We start from the raw sequence: 17,970 nt of genomic DNA on the forward strand, positions 1-17,970 counted from the left end.
CTGGATTCTTGAGCCTCAATTCCCCCTTCTTTGGCCCAGATGATACCTCAGACCAGTGGGTGTTGCTCCCTCCTTTCTGCCTGCCCTGCATGCAAGCAGCTGGAACTTGGATTAACTTGTAGGAATTGATGTCCTAATTGTGACTCTGTTACTCTTACCCACCCCAACCCCAGTGTGTCATAGTCCTTACCGTATGTCCCCACCTTGTCCTCTGTGACCTTCCCTCCACATGCCCACCAGGATGCTGCCTTAGGGTAGCTGACCTCATTCTTCAAAACCATTATTCTAGAGTTCCTGAAAAATAATGTAAGATGGTGGCATTTAAAGTTTGCTTAAAAGGATTAAAATAAATTCTCCCCACAGCTAGGGCCACCATTCAAAGTTATTAAAAATTTGCTATTGGAAAATAAGTCCCTAAAATAGCAATTTTTCTTTTTAGACCTCAGTTTCTTAGCATAAAATTTTTTATTCCCCAGTTTTTTTTGCCTTTGGCCTAAAAATATCAAAATAGGATGTTGAAATATGTGATCATTTATTCAGATTTGAATTTTATATTGAAAATGTATTTTGAAAATAGAAGAAAATCAACTAAAAAAAAATCAGCATTCCTTGACTGAAGAAATGTGTTTAAGCTACATTGTTATAATTTACCTTCCTTTGATTCTAAGAGTATATCATTTGCTGTCACTTTTTAGGAACCAAGTTAACGATGAAAATAATTATGAAGATACTCATTTTCTTCTAGGAATTCAATCTACAGCTGGGGAAAACTGTTTTCATGTAGATGACTGATTCTTAACAGTGGGAGCTTTTAAAGAAGACCGACCACTGGGCCCCATCCCTTACATTCCGACTCAGTTCATCTGGATGTGGTCCGGGCTTTAAGATTTTAAAAGCTGGGATGTGCAGACAAAGCAATGGTACCTTGAATATTAATTTGGTATCTTGGCCTTCTGTGGGTGTTCCCTTGGGTGTTTTATTTTACCGCTCAAAAACGCAGGTTTAATTTGAAGTGTTAAACACATCTCTCAAAGACTTCTCTATTATAAATACATAGACACAAGGTTTTTTTAATGTAAAAGTTTAATTCATCTTTTCTAACACTCTCCAACAGTTATCAATCACTGCATAATCCAGCTGCCATTTTCTCTTAAATAACTTGACTTGACCAACTTAACTAACTTCATGTTCTTCTTTGGCATATTCTGGTTCTTCTTGCCTTTTGTCTTGTCAGAAACTTGGCTTCAGCTCCTCCAAGCCAGCTGGGTCTCGAGGTGCTTGATGCTTTTCTTCCTGCAGCTTTTGGCTGCATACGTTAATTTGGTCATTCATCAAATGCTTTCTGAGTGCTTGTTGTGTGCAGACTTGGTATCAGGGCTCAGGATGCAAAGATGACTAAGACACATTGTTTTCCCAGGAAGAGGAACTCCTGTGGCCTTTTCTCTTTTACACCAAAAGATAAATGCTAAAGAGAGAATCCACAACAATATTGGGAGGAGAGTGTAAGTGGTTCCTAACTGTCAGGAAAAGCTTGGGGCGGTAATGGCATTTGAATTGAGTCTCAAAGGATAAATGTGTTACTTGACCTGGCAGCTTAAGGGAAAAAGAACATTCTTGTCAAAGAAAATAGCCTTGCAAAAAATGCCACAGTCCATAGCCTGTTCAGGCAAAAGTGGAAGGTCTGTTTGCTGGTGAGGAATTGCAGAGGATGCGGCTGAAAAAACGGACTTGATATAGAAGCTGTCCGGTCTTTTTATGACATGCGTGCACGTGTGTTCTTCGACCTTCCCACTGAAGGAAAGCTGAAATGGAACTCCATGGACGAACCTACACTTTGAAAAGATTCATCTGAAAACAGCATGGAAGAAGGATCGATGGGAAAAGTTTCAGGAAACAAGGAAAGTGTATTAGAAGGCTGTGACAATTGACGGAACTATGGTGCAGGCACTATTGACAAGACTTGAAAAGGACTCAAAATAATTACTTATAGGAAAAACATGAGCTTTGTGGAAACTCATGAAAATAACAGAAAAAAAAGCATTAAGAGGAAAGTACAAAGCATCTGTAATCCTTTCACCAGAGATAACCGCCATTAATGATTCATTCCAGTCATTTTTCCCTGCATAATTTATATGGCTAAGCTAATTTTAGATCCTGATTTTTCATTTAACACTGTGAGAAGCATTTCTCATTATAATAAAGACATTCCATTACAATAATTCTAATGGTTACAAAATCACTTTTGTACAGATGCAGAGTAGAAATACCAAACCATTTCCCTATCTGGTTGTTTCCAAATTTTCACCAATAACTTTATATTTAACATCTTTGTGGATAAAGTTGTATAAAATTATTTTTATAGGCTATATAACAAGTAAAATTAATGAGTTAAACCATAGTTAACATTGAGACTTTAGTAGGGAGGGTATAGCTCAGTGGTGGAGTGCATGCTTAGCATGCACAAGGTCCTGGGTTCAATCTCCAGTACCTCTATTAAAAAAAATTATAAATGAGTAAACCTAATTATCTCCCTATCTCCCCCCCCAAAAAAGTTTTTTTTAAATTGAGACTTTAATTGTATTATCAGAAAAAGTACAAAAACATGTGCTCTAGATTTTAGAAATATTCAAGATATAGGGTCTTTTGTTTGGATTTGGTGAATAATTACTTTGGGAAAGTAAAAAATGATGAATTAGTCTAAAATGATTCCACTTTTCCAATTTGGCAGACTTGGCAAATTATATCATCACTAACTAAGGAAAACAAGAATATAGAAGGAGCAGGCTTGTCAGGGATGCTAATGAGCAAGTTTGGATTTGCTGCATTTGAGACGCCGTGTTGGTGGGAAACTCAGGTGGTACACAGTGGGCAAGTGAAAATGTGGTGTGGAGTTCAGCAAAAGAAGTGGGAGACTCAGGGTCTAGATTTGAGAGCCATTTGGCAAATAAGCATTAGTCTGAGTTGTCAAAGTAAGCAGGAGAGAGAAATCAGTAAAAATAGAAGGGTGGGGATGAAACTGTGGAGAACACTGCAGCTTTTGAGAGGTGGGTATAGGAGGCAACAGTAAAACAGACTAAGAAAAGGGGTTCAGGAAAACCAGGAGACAGCATTTTCCCAGAAGCCAGGCGTAAGAGATTTTCCAGCAAAGAAAGAATGGCCTAAGCCCTGGCTCTCCACTATATCAGACACATTGTCCCATTTACCACCCCAAAGATGAAATTTAGAGATAATATATTCTCCTTGGGTACATAATTTTAAAAATCAACATAATGTCCCAACTGTAATATAAAAAAGGGAAAGTACATTTTATATAATAAGTATTTCAGTACGTAAACATTGGGATGCGACTCAGCCAGATGACACAGGAGTCAGATAGTTGCTCTTATGTGCAGAATCATCGTGGATGGGGCCCACGAGCTTATTGCTGCTTTGCTACACGCGACCTGAATTTCCAGAATGGTGACTATTCGAACAAAACAAAGTACAGTTTTCCCTCCACTCACACTGTAATTGTGTGGCTGGAAAATTATCTATATGTGAATAAATACTTTATATGAAGTCTAAAAGTAAACCAAGCCCTAGGTTCCAGTGATTACAAACACTGTGGTGGATGTCCACCAGGGTATTTCAAAGTCTTGTGTGACAGGATGGTTTTTTCTTGGTGCCGGACTCTCCTCTGCATTGTAGGGCTCCGAGCATTCCTGACCCTGCTGATGAAGTACCAGCAAGGCCCCTAGAAGTTGCGGCATTCAGAAAGCTCTCCCATAGCATTCCAGACCACTCCCTGTGGAGTGACACGGTCCAAGAGAGAAGCAGGGGTTCCCAGTGTCAAATGCCCCTCCTTAGTCTTTAGAGTTCTGGCTAAGCAAGAAATGGAGGGGAAGCAACATAATGGTGTAGTAATCATGACTTCTAGAATTCTGTGATTCTCCCCCCTTAATCAGATGATAGAATTTTCCCACTGTTTGTACATAAATTGCTCCAGTCCCTTCCTCTCTTAACTGTAGGTTCTTAGGTTAATTCATTAGATATACAAATAATGCACTTCCGCTTTGCAATGGCTCTGATTGACCCAGTTTCCAGCCCATGTACAAATAAAATCTTTTTCTGAAAGCTGCTTCCATGCCAGTGCTTTAAACGACTCGGTTCAAACTTGTACTTTAAACATTAAGCAGAACATAATGAGGCTCCTGAAAGAAAAACCTCAGTTTTCCTGGGTGATTTGAGTGGTCTCTATACTGATCCTATTGAGTACAAAAGCTTCCCACAGTTCTTCCCAAAAGACCATGCTGCTTTAAGTCTTGTATCCTTGGGCAAGTCCCTTAACATCTGGAGCTTCCATTTCTTCGTAACTGGAATACTTATGAGATACGATAAATGTGAAACTATAAAATGCTATCAAGTATCAGGTCTATCGTTGTTATGGACCATGATTGAATATAGAACACCTTGGCATGTCAGAGTGGGTAGAGTCTTCTTATTCTCAAAATAAGGACAAACGAAGACACTTGCTCCTTCATGTTTCCTTAAACTGTTATTTTAAGTATTCAGACCACAGACATTCTTCTTACATATACCTCTGTTTCATTTCATGTTTCATTTCTCCTCTTCTTTCTATCTCTGCATGCCCAAAGGGAATGGGCAGATTTGGGGTGGATAGAAACAGTATGGAAGAAAGGAATTGAATCTAGGCCTCTGGTGATTATGTTCTGAGTGGCAGAGAATAAGGAATTGAAGTTAATTTTTTGGAAACCATTTAAATGTCTTTTTCTCCTCCCCTTCCTTGCCCCACCTCAGTTCCACGTGAGGCCATGCTGTGAATTGTAAACCACTGATGTGTGTCTGGGCAGTGACATTTGAAGGATGGTAGGTTACCCTCTGTTTGCTTTCATCAGTAGACATCACATATTGTCTTCCAGTGTGTTCAGGGAGATGCATGAAGGTTAAGAGTAGTCAAGAAGGGTATCAGAAAATATAGTTCACAAGGTGAATGGAAAATTTGACACCCAGACTCATTTATCAATATGAGATTATCCTGGACTGCTTGCTCGAGGCTCTTTTAGATCATTCCTACAGTGTACAGTATGAAGAGGAGAGAGAGGTTATACTTTGTAAATTCTGTACAATGATGAAATTGATTATATTAATTATTTATTCATTTTCAGTTAACAAAAATAAAAATATTAGATAACAAGCATTTTTAAGCTGTTTTTCCACTTCAAAATCAACAGTATTTTCTCTTTAAGAGAATGTGTATGGTGCACAATCTTTGACAGAAGGTGTTGCAAAATAGATACACAAGAAATTGGTTATGCTTCAAATAGCTGCCAGGTTTGTTCTGTATTTTCTACAGTATATCTCACTAAACATGACGAAACTCCCCTCCCAACTCCTCTGAACCTCCCCACAAACTCAGTTACATAATAGACGAGCAGATTTTGTTTAAATCCATTTTCTCCCCTTCATAATGTGGTAAGTAAATCATAGTCATTTTTGCCTGACTTCAGGCACTAGAGAAATTGTCACTTGAAAACTGGCTGGCTGACCTACGGTGTCTAATAGGAAGATGGGGCAGCAGCCCTGTGAATTGCAGACGGGTCAGCACGCTTGGTGTATGGAGTCACAGGTAAATACTTTCAGCTTTGTGGTCCATGGCACCTCTGTGGCCACTGTTCAGCTCTGCCATTGCAGCGTGGGTGCCAGCCGTGGACTGTCCTCTTGATAGTGGGAGAAGCTGCATGGCTGTAAAACCATCTTTTGTCCACATGGAGTATTGAGCCTCTTTCTTCCTGGGTGAGCTGAGTGTAGTCCGACTCTGAAGGTAGGAGGAGGCATTTGGAGGCCGGGTTCCCATCCACATTCAGGGCTTTCCAAAGCACTTGTATTCAGGCCACTGCTTGGGGCATCCCATGGAAAATTTAAAAACATAGCCAAGTAACAACAGTTAGACCCATACATTTCATATATAACATTGGAGTCTAATTCAAACTGTAGCATGTGACACAAGGCAGACTGTCATATCTAAGGCCTGCAGGCTTCCTGTGTCTGGGGACAGTCTGGTGAATGGATGGATAGAAGTGCTTAAAATGTATAGAACATGCAAGGGTGATACTTTGAGTATTTAATAACTCTGAGGCCCGGGTACCAAGAGCAACATGCCCTAGTGTAGACAGCCAGCAAGGCTCTAGGGGCAAGAATTTACTGGAAAGAAGCTCTCAATAAATGGAAACAGTTTGAACATGCAAGCGTGCATACACGCAATGTACCTATCTATGTACACATAGGGATACACGCTCATACATACATGTTTTCAGAGAACCTCGAGACCATGTGGACCTGCCTTTCTCCGTTACAGCTCTTCATCTTCCCTCTCTGTGTTCCTGGCTGAGAAAAATAGGGTTCTGCTAAGCTCAAACTGTGCCTTCCTGCCTCCTTGGCAGGCTTGCTCAGTCCCCGCAGCCCCTCTACCCCTTGCAGATCAATTTCTCCTTTTTTACAAGCTTCCTGCTCCTGCCTTCAAAGATGTACATATCATCCTCATTCTAAATCAGTAACCACGGTAATCAGTTGAATACAACGTTTTCTATCTGACACTTTAGTCATTTTCTTCAAAAAAGTTAGGTGGTCACGCAGGCTAAGAAATTCAGTAGCAGCCAATTCACTGCACTCTTTCTAAAGTTAATCTTTATGTGTCTCTGTCTCTTTTTCCCCCTGAATTCTTTTAAATTCAGCTTTGTTGTCACTTCCTAAAACAACTCATTATGACATCCTATAGGTCTTATAATTGGGACTTATTTATCAAAGTCCCAATTAAAGGAGCAAAGTCTTGTTAGTAAACTAAAACTACCAATTTGTGCTTTTCTTTTTCATGTGTGTATGTACACACACACACGCACACACACAGACCTCTGGGATTTTATATTTCATTCAAAATTAATTTAAAAGTTTAATTTAGCAAATAACAAATGGAGAATAAGGAGCATTAGCCAGGGTGGCTGGTTGGTGCAGAGCTCTGGAAACTGATGATGGCAGTGAAAATAAGGTTTATCCAGGCAGGCTTCAGAACTTACTGGAGGTGGGGAGATTTATATGTCTATGTTTGATTAATATTTATTGAAAGTAAACAGACTCTGGGGGTCTACTTGGTTCCTGCCTGTTGTGTGTTACCGCCCAGGTGTTATGTAAGGCAGGCTGGCTGTTTGTGGTTAGCTGTATCCACTTTCAAAATCCATCCTGGTTTATGGAAGATGGCCTTTTCTTTTTCTTTGGCATCTGTATGCCCCACCTGAAGCAAGACTTAGAAATGGAAAAACCTCGATCACTTTGATGCTTTTTGGAGTAGTTCTTTGTCATGCTGAGACTGGAAAAGAAAAGATGGTTGTCAACTCACAGATCCCTGCCCTCCAGAGGGAGGGTCTCATAGCCGAGGCATCCGCCTTTCTTCCCAACGGCATCTGAGGCCAGAATCATCCTGGCAGTTGTCTCTGGGACAGGAGTACAACTCAAGGACTCTGGGTTTCCATGAAGTTTTGTGTGATATTTCTTCCCCTCCCTCTCCCTAGTCTTCTGTTTCCTTTTTGCTTCCATAATAGCATAGCTCTGTTATCTTTTAGGAGCTGGCACTGCCTGGAACCAATTTCTACAACTTGGAGGTCTGTGAGAGAAAGGAAATTAGAGAATAGTGATTAACTTCAGATAATGGTTTTTAAAAACAAGGTTTGTTTTTTTTTTAATGCAACCTTGAGTTTAAAGGAAAAGCCTTAAATTTGTAAGGTGGAGAAGATAGGTATTTATTTTTCTTAATAAAATTCAAAATTTTCTAGAGCTCATAAAAATTATAAAATGATTAAACTTAAATAATGTTATGAAACATGTTTTGTCAGTATAACATTCCCTTAATTAAAAATATTTAAAAAACTAAAAAACGAAAAAAAAAACCCCAAAATAAACAGAAACATTCACTTAAAAAAGAATTTCCACGTTTACCTACAATTCATCCATCTTCATGCACTTAATGAAGCAGGCGTCATGCCAGGACCTGTGATAGACTGAGGGATGTCAAAGTAAATCTGATATAATTTCCAATTTCAGGTTTAAAATCTAATAGTTGAGGTGAGTCATGTCTTCAAGTCAGTGCAATAAGGAAGGTAAGCAGCATTTGTTGGCAGATAATTTTCATCTGCTAAGATCAGGGATAATATCAGAGAGAGTGGTACTTCAATTCTTGGTTTATATAGCATCTCATTTTTCTCTCAGCTGTGTACAGTTTTCTTTTTTGGTACTGTGTTCAAATCTTTAGCCCATTTTAAAGGTTTTATTATGACTGAATTTTGAAAGTTCTTTAAATATTCTTGATCTAAGTACATTATCAGATATGTGGTTTGCAAATAGTTTCTTGTTTATGACTTACCCTTTTATCCTTTTAATGGTGTCTTTGAAGAGCAGATATTAAGTCCATTTTATAAATGTTTTATGGATTGTGCTTTTTGTGATCTTTGAAATCTTCACCTACACCAAACAATAAGATTTTCTTATATTTCCTTCTAGAAACAAAAATTTCTAAAGGTTTTAAAATGTTTTAGGGTTTACATTTAGCTCTGTGACCCATTTTGAATTAATTCCTAAGTATATAGTATAGAGGTATAGATGGAAGGTTTTGTTTTGCTTTTGTTTTGATTACGGTTCTTTAATTATTCCAGCACTATTTATTGAAAAAATTATTCTTTCACTGCTGAATTCCTTTGTACCTTTGTTGAAAATCAGTTGACAACATGCTTGTGAGTATATTTCAGACTCTGTTCTGTTTCATGGATCTGTGTCTGTTTGATGGCAATACTATATTGCTTTCTACTGTAGCTTTTATAAGTCTTGAATTTAGGTGAATTTAAGTGTTCTGATTTTTTTCCCCCAGAGTTGTTTTGGCTATTCCAGGTTTCCTATTCTTTCATATGAACTTTAGAAAGCTTGCCAATTTTACAAAGAAAAAATCTAGCTAGAATTTTGATTGAGATTGCATTAAGTCTATAGATCAGTTTGGGGGAGAACTGACATCTTAAAGTATGTCGAAATCTTCAAATCCATATGTATGTCATATCTCTCCTTTTGTTTAGGACTTTAATTTCTCTCAGCAGTGTTCGTAGTTTTCAGTGTACAGGTCCTGCCCATCTTTTCTCAGAATTATTCTACGTAGCTCACATTTTTTAATGCTATTATAGATGATACTGCTTTTAAATGTTGATTTCTAATTGCTCGCTGTTCATATGTAGAATTACAACTGCTTTTTGTGTATAGATATTGAGCTTAACCTTGTAACCTTGCTGAATTTATTTCAGTAGTTTTTTCTATATTCTCTTTCTGTATTTTCTACATAGACAGTTATGATATCTGCATATAAATACAGTTTACTTCTTTCTTTCAAATCTGGATACCTTTCTGCCTTTTTCTTGACTGATTGCACTGGTTGAATCTCCAGTACAATATTGAATAAAAATGGGGAGAGCAGTCATCCAGATCTTGTTCTTGATCTCAGAGGGAAAACATTCAGTCTTTCACCATTAAACATGGTGTTAACTGTTTTTCTTAGATGCCCTTTACATATTGAGGTAGTTCTCTTCTATTCCTAATTTGCCAAGAGTTTTTTTTTTTTTACAAGAATGGATGCTGAATTTTGTGAAATAGTTTTTCTACATCTGTTATATGATCATATTACTCTGTTAATACAATGAATTAAATGAATTAAAAGTTTTTAAATGATCATGATATGTGATCCTTTTTATATATCTTGAATTCTATTTGATAAAATTTTATTAAGAATGTTTGCATCTGTGTCCATGGCTGAGGGTGCACTGGTCTATTTTCTCTTATAGTATTTGTCTTACTTACCAAAGCAAGTATTTGATGTTTAGGTAATGCTGGCGTTATACACTGAGTTAGTAAATGTTCCTCCTCTTTAATTTTCTGGAAAAGTTTGTATAGAATTGATATTGTTTCCTTTTTAAGTATTTGGTGGAATTCTTTGGTGAAGCCATATGAACCTGGAATTTTCTTTGGGAGAAGGTGTTTAACTACAAATTCAATTTCTTTAATAAATATAGGGCCACTGAGGATATCTTATCTCTTCTCGAGTGAGCTTGGTAGGTTGTTATCTTACGAGAAATTTCTTTACATCTAAGTTGTTGAACTTACTGGCGTGAAGTTGTTTATGGTATTCTGTACTATCTTTTTAATATCTGTAAAACTTACAATGATGTTACTCTTTTATTCCTGATATTGCTAATTTGTGACTTCTGTTTGTTCCCTAATCTGTCTGTGTTGAGGTTTATCAATTTAATTGATCTTTTAAAGAACAAACATTTGGTTTCATTGATTTGCTCTACTATTTTTATGTTTACTATTTCATTGTTTTTCGTTCTGTTATTATTTCCTCTTTTCTGCTTACTTTGCAATTAATTTGCTCATTTTCTAGTTCTTAAGGTAGAATCTGAAGCCATTGGTTGGATAGGTTTTTTCTTTTCTAATATAGATATTTAGTGCTATACATTTCCCTCCAGCCACTGTTTCAGCTATATTCCAGATCTTTTGTAATGCTTTATTTTTGAAACTTTCAGACTTTCTAATTTTATCTTGATTTCTGGTTTGGCCAATTGGTTATTTAGAAGTGTGTTACTTAGTTTCAAAAATTTTCTTGATTTTCCACATATATTTTTGCTATAGATTTCTAATTTAAATCCATTATAGTCAAAGAACATGTTTGTATGACATGAATTCTTTTAAATTTATTGATATTCATTGTATGGACCAGATGTTACCTATATTGGTAAATGTTCTGTGTACACTTGCAAAGAATATGTATTCTGCTTTTGGTGAGTGGAGTGTTCTATAAATGTCAATTAAGTCAGTTGTCTTTTTATCTACCTACTGAGTTACTGTCTACATATTCTATAAATTATCTAAAGAGGAATTTTGAAATCTCTTACTATAATTGTAAGCCTTTGTTGAATGCATAGAAAGATGCTATAATGGGCTAGAAGGAACCCTGGTTGACTTTGATTTTGCAGCTCTGCTGAAATACAGACATTCTGGTAAGTAAAACCTGGGTAATTTTTGCTTTGAAGAAGGAATTTTTGCAATGGAAAATGGAAGCAAAAGTGAGAACTGTCTTACCCATTCATCAAAGAAAAAAAAAAGACAAATTTTAAGTGGCAGATTCTCTTTTTAAGTGAATGAAAGTAAATACAGCGAAATACATGACCTAATTCCTTTGTGTCATTTGTATTTTTTTAAAAAGATAGTTGAAAGCTCAATGGAGTTGCTCAAAACAGAGTCTATTCAAGCAATTATTGACTATCATAATTAATCTTGGCCAGTGGTAAGGAAGAAGCTAACATTATTGGAAAATGAGTAGACAGGAAGCATTAGAGGAGGGAAAACTTCCTGGTTGGTTTACTGCTTTTAGAAAGAAAACACTTCACCTGACTAAGATGATAGACTAGAAATCACTCTCCAGCCCCCACGGCATAAACTATTGATTGCGGCTTCTAGTTGCCTGTCTGCTGTCAGGGAGTAAAATTGTGAATAGTAAAGGCGTTCATCTCGAGTGCGGGGGAGCTTCTGCGGTATGGGCAGCAAGAGCCCCACCACATGAAGCCACTGCCAGTTGAAAGTATTATTGGTTGCTCTTTTGGCAAAACTCACAGCTCTTGTTTTTCCAAAGTTCACATTTAACGTGGTCTTTCAAGTTACCCGTCTATGCCTTTCTTTGTCATTCTGTGAGAGGGACTTTGAGGATCCTAATTCTGACAGTTGTTTTTGTGGCATTTAGAGTGTAAAGTGCTGGTTCTTTGATTGGCTGAAGGAATTTATCTGATGGTCAACAGTGTGTTGAGTAAATTGGAGAGGGTGAGGTAGAGAACTAATTTAAAATGCCTTCAACTGAGTGTTGGTGATGATGGTGATTACCCATAGTAACAATAATGGAAATGTGAATTTAGAATTTATTTTCTTTTAACCTAGCTATGATACCTGAGAATTGTCTCTGCATGCCACAAAAAAGTCTGAGTGAAATGGAAGTCTTAGCGTCTACTTCCTTGAATGGTTTTAAAATAGAATGAATTACTGACACGATTTCAAGAAATTCTAATATATTCTAATATACCAGCCAGTGGATAAATTCAAAATGTAATTTATGTTTAATAATAGTGCTGATATATTCCCTTTATATCAGGTATATATCAGTCATTTTTTAATGTGTGTTCTCTGTCTGTATTTTATATACAACTTAGTCTGTATTTGGTCTGCCACACTAGCCTTAGTTCACTTTCAAATTTTAGAGAACTTTTTTTAAAAATAAATCTTTATTTTGTAGGCAGGCCACTTTTACATATAGCTCTCTTTGTTATTTAATGAGAACTTTGACAGGGACATAATTTCCAACACATTTTATGATAAAAATATGATCCACTTGATTATTATGCTCTTTCAGAAATGCATAAGGAGAAAAAAAAAGAATCTCTAATGTGAAAGTGTGATGCTGTATTTATTTTGATGAGTGAGTGAAGAATAAAGTATAAATGAATTAGGAGACTAGTAACCACAGAGAAAGCATGGAATGAGGCATCAGGAGGCCAGGCCTGTAGTTCTAGCTCTCAGTAATTAGCTGTGTGGTCTTGGGTGAGTTTCTTGACCTCTGTGAGCTTCATTTTTCTTGTCTGTAACATGTGGTGATTTATTTGAGAAATGTGGCATTTCTCAAATTCCCTCTCAGCTCTCCAGTTCTAGGATCTGCTGTTTCAGTGGAAACCCTGGTTATGGCTCTCCAGTGCAAAGCCATTTGTGGGGAAGTTAGGATGCAGCTATCTTAAAGTTAGATAATGAAAACAGATGGAACACAAAATACTTATTGCTCACATGGACCCTATGGAATTAAATCCATCATAGAGTGAGTCTGAATATGGAAAAAAAGAGAAATCAAGGAATGTTGATAATTACTCATCCGGATGGTCAATTCTCCACTGTTGGAATATAATCAATTGTATTTATATTCTACTTTGGATTCTATACCAAATAGTTTAAAGCTGAACTGATCCCAGTGCCCCCATGAGGAAGAAGGCCTGGCCCACTTCAGGGAAAGCTTTGTCAGGATGGACCACAGAGCTCTGTAAGGCCCATCCATCCATGTGAGAATGACTATGTGGGACACCAGCCAGAAGACTGCCTGATAATCCTATACATCTTGTTTGTGATTCTGTCCTGCTATTGAATTTTTGGAGCTGGAGAGAGGCAACAGACAAGAGAAATTGGAAAACAGTACAAGGATGCAGTAGAATAACGTTTCCACATTTTGTGGCTGAGTGTTAATGACTAGGTAATAATGACAACAAATCAAGACCAGAGATGCAGAAGAAACAAAGGTTGAGTGATTGCATTCCAGCAAATCTTCACAGCACCAGAGAGGTACGCAGGGAGCTGGAAAACAAAGGCAGGCCCTCAGAAGACACCAGAATGGGGGACTCATCTATTTAATTATTTTGAAAGTCATACATAGTAACACCAGCTGCAGCAGGCACCTCAAAACTGCATGATAAAAACGTAGACTACAGTTTGGTACTGAAAAATAGGAAGGAGATATTTATAGATATAGCTTACTTTCGATACAAAAAGACAGTCTTTTAAAAATTATTCATCCAGATTACTTGGAGAAGGGTAATTTCGGAAGCACAGAATATACAGCTCACCAAGACTCCTTACAGTGACATGTTGCTGAATGGACACAGAATAAAATTGTATTAGAGAGCAAGAGAAAGCTGCTTTTTGCCCACGTTCTGTTTTACAGATTCTTTCCTGGGTATCTCCTAATTGAATAAAAAATACGAGCCTCTGAGCAACAATTAGGTGTCACCAAGCTGGTTTTCCACTCATAATTTTAACCTGTCCTTGAGGATAATTTGATAAGAGTCACTCGTGGGATTGGCTGAGCTTCACCAAAATCAATATATACATCAAGCTCATAAACTGCGTATTAGTTTTAAAACAGACAGAACATAAAACGTTCACACTCGGTAATTCCCTTCGCGTGCATAGCAGACATTTTAGCCTGTCACTTGTTGAGATGATTATTGGTTGCGCAGATAAGACTGTTGCTATTCTGTGTGTTAGCCTTTGCTCAGAGCAGCCAGCAACTTTTCAGCCAGAATTGTCTTTTCTTCTTTCTAAACCCATGACTCTTTCTGAAAATTTGATTTTTCCCCCTTTTCCTAAGTTTGCATTTAGTTTGAAATTTCCAAGTACTTAAAAAAAAATTTGTTTTAGAGCAATTTTAGGTTCACAGCAGAACTGAGGGGAAGGTCCAGAGATTTCCTGCCTACCTCTTGCCCCCATTAGCAATGCCACTATCGGAGTGGTGTGTTTGTTACAATTGATAAACCTGCGTTACACGTTATAATTCCCCCAAGTCCACAGTTTACATTCTGTGGGTTTGGACAAAAGTATGGTATCATACAGAGTAGTTTCTCTACCCTAAAAATCCTGTGTTCCATGTGTTCATCCCTCCTTCCCCCTTCCCACATCCCTGCCACCCCCGTGCCTTGGCAACCACTGATCTTTTTACTGTCTTCATAGTTCCACCTTTTGCAGAATGTCACGCAGTTGGAGTCATCCAGTATCTAGTCTTTTCAGATTGTCTTCTTTCACTTAGTCATATGCATTCAAAGTATCTTTACATGGCTTGATAGATCATTTGTTTTTAGCGCTGAATAATATTCCATTATCTGCATGTACTGCTGTTTATCCACTCACTAAAGGAAATCTTGGTTGCTTCAGGGTTCTGTCATTTATGAATATAAAGCTGCTATAAATATCCATGTGCAGGTTTTTGTATGTACATTTAAGTTTTCAACTCCTAGAGGAAATACTGAGGAGAGAGTGATTGCTGGATTGTACAATAAGAGTATGTTTAGGTTTATAAGAAACCACCAAACTGTCTTCCAGACTGGCTGTACCACTTTTTGCATTCCTATCAGCAATTGATGAGAATTCTTCTGGCTCTACGTCCTCACTGGAGTTTTGTATTGTCAGTGTCAAAGTACTTTTAATTATCAAAATTAAAATAAATGAAAGGTAATTTTTCTCATAATTTAAAAAATTGAGATATAGTTCATATAACATAAAAATTCACCCTTATAAGGTGTACAATTCAGTGGTTTTTAGTATATTCACAACGTTGTGACACCATCACCAGTGTCTAATTCCAGAACAAGTTCATCATTCCAAAAAGAAACCCCGCATCCATTAGCAATCACTCTCTACCTCCTCCTCCCCTCAGGCGAAGCAGGGGAAATTTAAGAACCATTATATTTTGGTTTCGTCATGTGTATATTTATAATGCCTGTATAAGTGATGTAATTACACGGTAACTCTATAAGCATTGATTTTATTTAGTGCCTTTTCTTGGTAGAGCAGTGGACAGAACATAGGAGGCTACTTTCCTTCAACGTCAAGCGTGCGGAATTGCTTTACTTTCATATTAGAAGTACAGGAAAGTGTGCTGTCCTTCCCGCACCCCCAGGAAGAGATTCTGTCATTCTCTCTCACAGAAGAGCTTGTGGCCCCAGTTGAGCTCTATCCTTTGTAAATACTGGGATTCAGTGTATATTGGTTGGAAGTTGTCACTTCCTCATTGTCCCTTTTCCCATTTCTAGCCCAGAGCCTGTGTTCAGAGGTGATGCACAGGTATATAAGAATTTAATTGCTGCTGTGAACCTCAAGTGGTTAAAAATAATTCCAGCTTTTAAAACCATTTCAAATATTCCCTGCTGAGTGACTGAGATTTGTTTGCTGTTCTAAGCCTCCTCTTAATCTATAAACACATTTTTCTGTATCTTTTTTTCTGCCAACTGAGAGGTTCAGGCAGACCTGTTTACCTTTTGAGGAAATAGCTTCATCAGCTTTATCCTCATTCCCCTGAGAGGAGTGAGGCAGGCCAGGAGAGGGACAGAAAGCTGGGCTGGCAGGATGAGAAGGAGAGACAGGAGTCAGGGAGCCTGAGAAAGAGCGGGGACCTCCTTTGTATTCTTGCTTCTGTTACCCTGAAACTATAGCTTCTTTTTATCACCATTTTCTTTCAAGAGTTTTTTCCAAAACATCCAAGTTTAGCTTGTTTATAAGCATGTTGGAATCCAAAGATGTTGAGGAGCCAGAGCCTGCAAACAGGGGATTTGTCCTCTTACTATATCATTCTGAATGGCCTCCCCAGAAAGCTAAGAGGGCAAACAGCTGCATTACTGGGACTGTGCCCAAGAGTGAGAGGTTTCTCTTGCGAGAACTCTGCTGCACAGGCCTGCTGCAGTCAGGATCCCAGGTGATTTCTGTAGATGGCCATGCTGTGCCACGACCAGCATCGTTCAATGCCAATGCCAATGGGAATTCAGTCCTCTTCTTTCAGAAGAAGGGGATATCTTTGATTTTGATATATTCTTCCTAAAAGTCTTGGAATATGTTTGATTTGAGAGCAATATGAATATATTCCCTGTATATTTAGGCAAGAATGTCTTTAGCCATGATAAAGTTTAACTTCATAGTGTACTAATCAAGACCAGACCAAGACTTGGGGTTAGGCTCATAATTTGGCAATCCTTAGATGGAAAACGTTACGTTAGACCCCACCTTCCTTGATGAGGCAGGTTACTGTCTACTCTTACTTGAATATTCCCCTTAGTGGGCTGGAGATGGTGTCTCATCTCACCCCACCCAAAATGACTTATTAAAGTCTTCCTTCTAGTTGTATTAGTTAGGAATCACTTGGACTGCAAGTAACAATAACAACAACAGAGATTAGAGTGGCTTTTAAAAGTAGTAGTTTGTTGTTCTCACATTTCTGGAAATCCAGAGAATAGGCAGCATCTGATGTTATTTCTGAGACTCAGTAATAGCAAGGCTGATCACTGCAGTTTTCATGACTTTTCTCTCATGGTTGCAAAATGGCTGCTGAGGCACCGGTCATCTTGTCTGCATTCTAGTAAGCGAGAAGCTGGAAGAGAAGGGGATAGCATGTATATCAGGAAAACAAAGATTACACTGAAACCATGAAGAGGGATTTTTCTTATGTAAATTTGGTCAGAATTATCAGATGGCCACTTCTGGCCTAAGGGAGTTGGAGAAATAAAGCTTGGGAATGGGGTTGGGTCAGAGATGAGTTCTGATAAATGCAGTTTTATTTATCTCATTCTATTCCTAGTGACACTTTAGTGCTCCTGTGATATTTTAACACCCATTTTAGTCTGACTTAGCCATAGGCATGCAAACAAACTAGTTAAATTAAAGTAATAAGTTAACACATGAGATTACTATGTGCCGTGCATTTTTCATATATTTACTCACGTAATAATATTTACTCTTCATAATAATGCAGGGCATGAATTTGATTAATATTCGCATTTTACAGATGAGAAAACAGAGGAGTAGAGGTTCAGTAGCTTGCTCAGGGTTGTAGATCTAGAAGGTGGCAGAGCCCACATTCAAACGTGGGCCAGGTGACTTCAGAATTTTTCTTTAAATCACATTGTATTTCTTCTCTGGTCTAAAGATAAGTAGAGCTAAACATAGACACACAAATACCTACGGAGACTTTGAAATTAAGAAGGATTACTATAGGGAAAGCATTTGGACAGGTGTGAATTCATATCCTGGCTTTACTGTCACTAGTCAGTCATTCAGCAAATTGTTCTGAGTTCCTATTATTGGCCAGATACTGTGTAAATAGGACAGATACAGTTCCTCTGTATTCTAGTGGGGAGAATAGTTCCAAGAAAATGAAACGGGTGAATAGATGAAGTGTACTTTGTTGAGTGAGAAGAAGGAAATGTGGAAAGCTGGGATGATGGGTAATTGGAAGAATGCCATGTTAGGGTGGCCCAGGAAAGGGTCCCTGAGGAGGTGGCATTTGCGTTAGGAGCTAAATGATGAGAAGCAACTTGC

The 17,970-nt window shown here is 37.8% G+C and overlaps 1 protein-coding gene across 10 annotated transcripts in view; it reads left to right on the forward strand.

Moving 5' to 3' along the window:
• ARHGAP28 (Rho GTPase activating protein 28) overlaps positions 1-17,970 on the forward strand; it is a 167,633-nt gene that overhangs the window by 75,891 nt on the left and 73,772 nt on the right. The window contains exon 1 of one of the 10 annotated variants that reach the window (XM_072949235.1): positions 897-920. The exons of the other annotated variants lie outside the window; for them this stretch is intronic. The gene's annotated coding sequence lies outside the window, so the exon portion shown is untranslated. Of the gene's footprint in view, positions 1-896; positions 921-17,970 lie in introns of those variants that run through there. 10 annotated transcript variants of the gene reach the window in all.

The sequence above is a fragment of the Vicugna pacos genome, chromosome 24, assembly GCF_048564905.1.
Source record: "Vicugna pacos chromosome 24, VicPac4, whole genome shotgun sequence".
NCBI lineage: Eukaryota > Metazoa > Chordata > Mammalia > Artiodactyla > Camelidae > Vicugna > Vicugna pacos.